We start from the raw sequence: 7,792 nt of genomic DNA, 5'->3' as shown, positions 1-7,792 counted from the left end.
AAATGTTCATTGCAGCTCTATTTACAATAGCCAGGACATGGAAGCAACCTAAGTGTCCATCAGCAGATGAATGGATAAAGAACATGTAGCACATATATACAATGGAATATTACTCAGCCATGAAAAGGAACGAAACTGGGTTATTTGTAGTGACGTGGATGGACCTAGAGACTGTCATACAGAGTGAAGTAAGTCAGAAAGAGAAAAACAAATACCGTATGCTAACACATACATATGGAATCTAAAAAAAAAAAAAAAAAAAAAGGTCATGAAGAACCTAGGGGCAAGATGGGAATAAAGATGCACACCTACTAGAGAATGGACCTGAGGATACGGGGAGGGGGAAGGGTAAGCTGGGACAAAGTGAGAGAGTGGCATGGACATATATACACTACCAAACATAAAATAGATAGCTAGTGGGAAGCAGCCGCATAGCACAGGGAGATCAGTTCAGTGCTTTGTGACCACCTAGAGGGGTGGGATGGGGAGGGTGGGAGGGAGGGAATGAGACGCAAGAGGGAAGAGATATGGGGACATATGTATATGTATAACTGATTCACTTTGTTATAAAGCAGAAACTAACACACCATTGTAAAGCAATTATACTCCAATAAAGATGTTAAAAAAAAGAAAAAGAAAAAAAGAAAAAAATCCTCATATAGTTGGAGCTGTGCAGTTCAGACCTGCTTTGGTTAAGGGTGGGCTGTATTAAATAACACCTGTAGGCTTTTTCCTGTTAATCTATCTTATGCCAGTTTAATTCTTAGGCCCAGCCACAGAACCTCAGAGGGCAGAAGGAAGCTTTTCCTCCCCTATGCAGTTACCGTTTTCCTTCTTATGCCTTGTGGACGGTTACAAAAATGGACTCCTTCCCTTCTCATTTTTTACCTCTACATATCGTCATGTTAAATGTTAAATGTTCCCAAAGGGTTTGCTTTTGGAATTACTACGTCTGGTTAAAAAAGAATTTTAAAAAGAGAATGAGAGAGAGAATATGATATTACATATCCTGTGGAATAAAACGAAAAGGTACAGATGTGTCCCTAGAGTCCATTATGCATGACTCACCATGGCCAAGGTGACTCCCTCTCCGTGGAGCTAAGTTGCTTCATCCCTCTGGTTGCTTTGTCATCCCGAGCCACAATCCTCACTCCCTTAAATCCTTGTAAACCTCACTGAGATTATAGCTTTTTCAAAAAGCATTTGATTATTCCTTATTTTATCTTCATATTGTTTGTATTTATATTCATCCATCCTGCATGCCTGACTAGACAATGAACTCCCTGAGGTGCTTCTAGAGCTTGGCATCCTCAGTGGTACCGTGCTGCCCTGCATTTATTCACATTTATCCAAATTTATATTGGATCTGGATGCACTGGCTGTTACATTAAGCCTGAGGCTGGGGCTAGTGAACGAGGCATTCTCCACTGTCCTGGAAGTTATAGTTTATTAAAGAAGAAAGAAGTAGGTCATTAAAGCTGCAGGATATAGATTAAAAGAAATTTGCAGTGTTCTGCCTGTGCATATTACCAGGTGACCAAACGTAGGCGGGATAGTTTGGGAATGTTTTGTGGGAAAGTGATACTTAAGCTGAGACCTGAAGGGTGAGCGGTAGGGGCTCAATAACTGAGAATACCTCTTTAAAAACTAAACTACAGAACCAACTTTAAAGAGCAGATAAAAGGTCACAGGGGGATTTAGAGATTCAGCCAATTCAGTTATGGCAACTTCGACTTACATGAAGGACAATTAGTAAAAGAAATGGCATTTTATTTGATTCCCAACTTATCTAAAATCTTCTCGCCTTTCACCACTGCGGCTGCAGCCATGAGTACGCTCAGGCTTCAGAAGAGGCTTGCCTCCAGTGTCCTCCTCTGTGGCAAAAAGAAGGTCTGGTTGGACCCCAATGAGACTAAGGAAATCACCAATGCCAACTCCCGTCAGCAGATCCGGAAACTGATGAAAGATGGGCTCATCATCCGGAAGCCTGTGATGGTCCATTCCCAGGCTCGATGCCGGAAAAACACCTTGGCCCACAGGAAGGGCAGGCATATGGACATAGGTAAGCAAAAGGGTAGTGCCAACGCTCTAACGCCCTAGAAGGTAACCTGGATGAGGAGGATGAGAATTCTGTGCCGGATGCTCAGAAGATACCGTGAATCTAAGAAGGTTGACCACCGCAGGTATCACAGCCTATACCTGAAAGTGAAGGGGAACGTGTTCAAAAACAAGCGGATTCTCATGGAACATATCCACAAGCTGAAGGCAGGCAAGGCTTGCGAGAAGCTTCTGGCGGACCAGGCTGAGGCCCGCAGGTCTAAGACCAAGGAAGTCCGCGAGCACCATGAAGACCGGCTCCAGGCCAAGAAGGAAGAAGTCATCAAGACTCTGTCCAAGGAGGAAGAGACCAAGAAATAAAGTTCTCCCTCTCTTCTCTGTACATAGTGGCCTCGGCAATTAGATAGACCACTCATTCAATAAAAAACAAGCCTTTATCTGCCTTAAAAAAAAAAAAATCTTCTCAAGATGAACAAAAGACAAATGGTAGGAGACCCCATGGCTAACCTCACAGTCGGGCAGTTGGAGCCAGGCTGGCCTGTGACGAAGATAACTAACCAGCTGATGGTGAAAAGATAGAACAGGTGATTCTCGGAGTCATCTGCTTTAAAACCAGTACTTTTCACAATTTCCTTTGCTTTAGTAGCATTATATTCATGCCAAAGTGTTTGTGAATATTACATGAATTAATCAACATAAAAGCTCTTTGAGAAATCAAGGTCTCCAGGGATAGAAGGTACTTTTACTTATCACCTTCCTTTGTGTGCTACAACAGAGGAGGCTTTCCTTTTACAGAGAATATTAAAGAACAATGATTAAGCATGTTCTTGGACACCATAAACGTATACAAATAAATGCCTACTAAAATTGTATGAAGGCTCATAAAGGTGTAAATATGAGGAAGAAAAGGCATTTGCAGAATCTTGCCCTATACCTGTGAGATGCCCATTAGCATTGGTGGCAATGCTGTTCTCTTGGTGCTTATGAAAAGTGCATGGAAGATTGAAGGGTGAGCTCATGGGCAGACACTAATAGATGAAATGATGTGATCTCCTCAATCACCAGTTTGCCTCTTACGAAATTTCTGCAGTTAAAAAATTTGACTCAAGAAGGACACAAACTGAGTGACTGCTAGCAGGTCACTGAGCACACTATCTGTATATTTATACACAGATAGATCTGGAGAGTAAGCTTTCCTAGGACTCAGTGAAAAGCACATCAGAGAATGTTGTCATTGCCTCCTATTTTCTGAGCTGGTTGTAAGACAGTGCTTATAAGGAACTTAAGGAAGGGAGAACCTTGTTTTCAAATGAGATGGTATATGGAACTCTCATATAAAGACACATAAAATTAAAGATGATCTGATTGAAAGTGGCAATTAAAGCCAACAGCTCTGCTTGGCCAGTATCTGTGATGATGTCCCGGCTCTTAGAATCCCCTCCCAGCAAACCAGAACCTTCCTGGGATGGCTAAACCTAGGTCAGTCTATATCTTCCTGGAAGCCAGGGGATGTTGTAAAGCCTTGGGTTGCATGTCCATGGTCTATGCGGGATAAACTGAGAAACTGCAGATGGAAGCATTGTCTCAGGGGGCAAAATTGGAATAGTGGCTCCACCACAACTGTGCATCCAAAGGGGTCAAAGCAGATAGATAACAGGATTGCTTTTCATGGGAAGTGGACAGTGCAAAGTGGGGCAAGTAGACCCCCACTCAAACCAACAAGCAACGTTTTTAGATCTGGAGCAAAATTGAATCATAATTTACTGAGATTTACAAGGGTATTTGTATGTCCATGTTTTCTTGTTAGACATCTGCAATAGCTTCATTTTGTATTTCAGTTTTTTATGTCATAATATTCCCAGACATAGGATATGTGTTCAGAATTTAATATAAGGGCATAAAAATGTATCAGAATTTAAAATTAGATTTTGCAGCAATATTTATCCGATGACTGTGAAAAACTCAACATGGAAAAAGAAAAGATAAAATTTTCATGTGTTAGGAATTTATTTTTAATGAGAAGCATTTTCTGTCTACTCAAATGAATTAGTATAAATCAGCTGACCATAAATTATGAATGTCAATATTTGAAACATGCAAGTGTAAACTTAGGCCACTTGAGTAGGTGCTCTCCTTTCATTATGCAAAATAAAACATAATCACAGCAGGGTATTGCAATGTGGGGAAAAAAATCACTAGCAATCATTTTTGTCTCTGCCATTCTAATCAGTTTGGAAATAGGGAACCAAGTTGACAATGTTTTATTCATTAAATTTTTCTGTCTATGGATGCCTCAGATGCTCATGACTCCCTCCACGGAAATTAAAATTTTAGGGCAAAAAAGGAGAGTGTAGTCCTTTTCACTTACTGTTTTGATATTTGTCATAAGCCTGGGTTCAGCTCTAGGTTTGATGTAACCATGTATATTATACTTTATCACCCAAACCTATTTGTTGTTTAGCCCTGTGTTATGTAGCTATTCCATCCCATAGTCCAAAAGTGTGCTGTAGCTTGCAGATAGTGGAGGGGCACTTTATGGCTATGGGGATATTGCATCTCCCCAGCTGCCCCCATCAAAAAGATGATATGGTCAAAGCACTATTACAGGCATTTTTATATTTCAAAACCCAAGCCTCCCAGGAATCCTTACAGACCCATCCTGGTAACATTTGACACATTCAGACATGGCTTAAGTGCTCTCTGGAGGGCCTTCTGAATTTCAGGATCAGCTGCCCCTCTAGCCTTGTCTCCAGAGTAAACCTACACGGTATAGATCTGAACCTAACCCTTGGAGACTGACCTGGTACCCAGATCAGCCAAGCCACAGTCTAAAGCAGAGCTGCCCAGCCGAGCCCACCCTGGAGCCACAGAACCACAGCCAATCTGCAGATTTCAGAGCGTGAGAATAACAGCATGTTGCTATAAGCCACTCTGTTTTTGGAGGGGTTGTTTTCCAGCCTTATTGTGGCGATAACTGGTCAATGGAGAACTTCAAAGCAGGTCTGAAGGAGAGAGCATCCAATTAAAAAGTACTTTGGTTCAAACATGTAGAAAATAGGTTGCAGTTAATCACTGAATAGGACTTCTGTCATCCCGATGGTGGTATTCAAAGCTAAAAAGGAATTCATCACAGGCATCTAACAGGACTTTGTTGCTCATAAAATATAGGCTCCAGATTTTCATAGAAAAGCCATAGATGAAGTAACTAATGAAATCCATACTTAGGATAAGATGCAAATCTAACTCATTATGCTAGTCAGAGTTTGCATATTTTGTCTCTTTTAGAGGGAGAGGTTAATCCCAAGTCCTGGCAGGATTATTAACGTCCTATGTTCTGCCTGGGTTATTATTCTTCCTGTTCAGTGGGTAGAAAACGTATGGCTTTCACTGCTACACAAAGACATTTTACTGGTGAAATGAGAAATCACAGACTATGCGTTATGGACTAAAAGGAAAAGAAAAGACCAGAATCCTAGGTTGGTGCCCCATTTCTGCTGTTTCTAGGTCTGTGGCCTTGAACGAGGCACTCTATCCCTTTGCTCATTGTGCTTTTATGTCTAGGAGAGAGGTGATACCTTCGCCTACATCACAGTGCTGGTGTGAGAACCCATGTGATGATGTTATGAAGTTGCTAAGAGCCAGACATATGTCACTATGTGAAACTGATGTTAGGAGAAATGCATCATAACACTGAAGGGAACTGGCTTTGAAGTTATACAAACTTGGGTTCAGACTCCAACTCTTGCCATTTCCTAGATGTGTGATCTTGAGAAGTTTATTTACCACCCTGAGCTTCAGGTTTTCCTGGAAAAGCAGGATTACAGCACCTGCTATAGAGTTGTGAGTCCTAAATGAGATAAGGAATGTGAAACATTTAGCATAACGCTTAGCATAGAGTAGGGGGCTTCCAAATATGGCAGATGGATTAACGACCGGGCATTGTTTTCTCAGCACTTGTTGACGCAGTGGCAGCAGATACAGGCACTGAGCCTCTGCAGTCACACCGTCCTTTGTACCAGGGAGAAAGTCCAGAAGTTGGCCCATTATTTTGGCTTTTGGTTGCAGAGTTACTGAGGATCTGTTCTCCTTTCCCTCACTTCCGCTACTGATGGTGGATGCTGCTTTCCAGACTAGAGTTTGTATCTTCTCTCATGTCTCCTCCAATGGCTCATTCTATGGTGGTAACATCTGGATGAGACTGAGTCCAGGAAGATCAGCCTTGCCTCTCCCCTGACGACTGTCCTGGATCTAACCCTTCATAACTCATTACCCTACAGTTTGGTATCTTTATCTGCCAAGACGTAGTGATGGTTGATTCTTGTTAAGGAAAACAGATCACTAACTCTGTACCATGTTTTCAGATTGTAAGATAAAGAAAAAAAAAATCATATTATTGATTGGTATATGAAAATAGAGAAAGCTCATACTCCACAAATACTGGAGGTCGGGGGACGTAGGTTTCCCTGTTCTCTATCAATAAATATACATTTCCAGGTGGACTAGAGAGTTTAAAAATTCACTTATAAATTCTAGCCACTTATTAAGCTAATGTGTTCACTTTATAAAGGAGCTGGCAACCTGGTGGATGTGAGGTAACCTTTAATTAGAACATTTAAAAATACTTAGTTTTATCTCCGTTAAACACCATTCCATTCCCATTGCAGAAAATTTAGAAAAAGGAAGAAAAATTGGAAGAAGAATCGAAAGACACACATAGTCCTCCCACCCACACATGACAACTCTTTACATTTTGCTGTATTTTCCTCCTGTCACTTTTGCTGTGGACACTTTTAACTAAATCATTTCCAAGTGAAATAGTTTTATACTCTTCTGATCAAAGGCTGGATTTCAGTAAAGATAAGCCAGTGTCAAAAAGCTAGGCCTCTTTCAGAGTCACGGTGGTTATTCAGCATCTTTGACTTTGGGCTTTTCCAAGCCCCCAAAATCTGGGCTGGCTTCCCAAGGCATTTAGAAAGGTTGCTTAAAGCATGATGCCAACAAACATTTGCTGTCTTAAAAATTTGTGTCCAAGTCTCAGCTATTTAGCTGAAAAATTAACAGACAAGTTTCAGCAAATTGAATTGTGTAGCGTGATTCTCAGTTCTGCTAAAAGGAGAATAATAAATTTCAGTTGACAATAACAGAGGTACCTTATTTGAATTTGTTTTTCTGAGTATCTTCCACTTGGGATTTACAAAATCTACACAAGCTCCGAAAAAGCTGCAATTTCCTGTCTATTAAGCCCCAAATGGAAAAATAACAAATACGATGAAAAACAGCAACCTATTTGACAGACTAATATATATTAATCCCATCGCCATGGTTGAGAGATGGAAAATTATTATTGAATAAGACTTTCATCAAACCAAATATTTCCTAATGCTCCAAAGTACATATCTGGCATCACTTCTGCTTTACACATCTGCTTCTGTCTTTGAACTCTGATATTAATCTGAAGGTTGCACGCAGCTGCACAGTTCCAAGATAATTAGTTTTTTCCATTATATATTACAATTAATAGGGTAGACTTCAAAAACATTCAGAACTTGGATTTGCATAAACTCTGGGCAGCTAGAAGATTTTTCCAAAATTCAAATCAATCTTCTGGAAAAACGTGCAGTTTCCCAGCACCTTCCTGGAATCTTTTACATTTCACCTCTCTCTGAATATTTTTAGCCATTTTCTCTGCATTTTTATACTTAATTGCTGTCAGGACTTTACAATCCTTCTTGGG

General features: G+C 40.6%; 1 pseudogene; it reads left to right on the top strand.

Annotated features, from left to right (window-relative positions):
* The first annotated feature begins 1,820 nt into the window (after positions 1-1,820).
* On the top strand, positions 1,821-2,457 carry LOC137761659 (large ribosomal subunit protein eL19-like; annotated as a pseudogene).
* Positions 2,458-7,792: the final 5,335 nt, after the last annotated feature.

This window comes from Eschrichtius robustus, chromosome 1, assembly GCF_028021215.1.
Source record: "Eschrichtius robustus isolate mEscRob2 chromosome 1, mEscRob2.pri, whole genome shotgun sequence".
Lineage (NCBI taxonomy): Eukaryota > Metazoa > Chordata > Mammalia > Artiodactyla > Eschrichtiidae > Eschrichtius > Eschrichtius robustus.
Note: the sequence above shows the minus strand (reverse complement) of the source record. Positions and strands in the feature narration are given on the sequence as shown.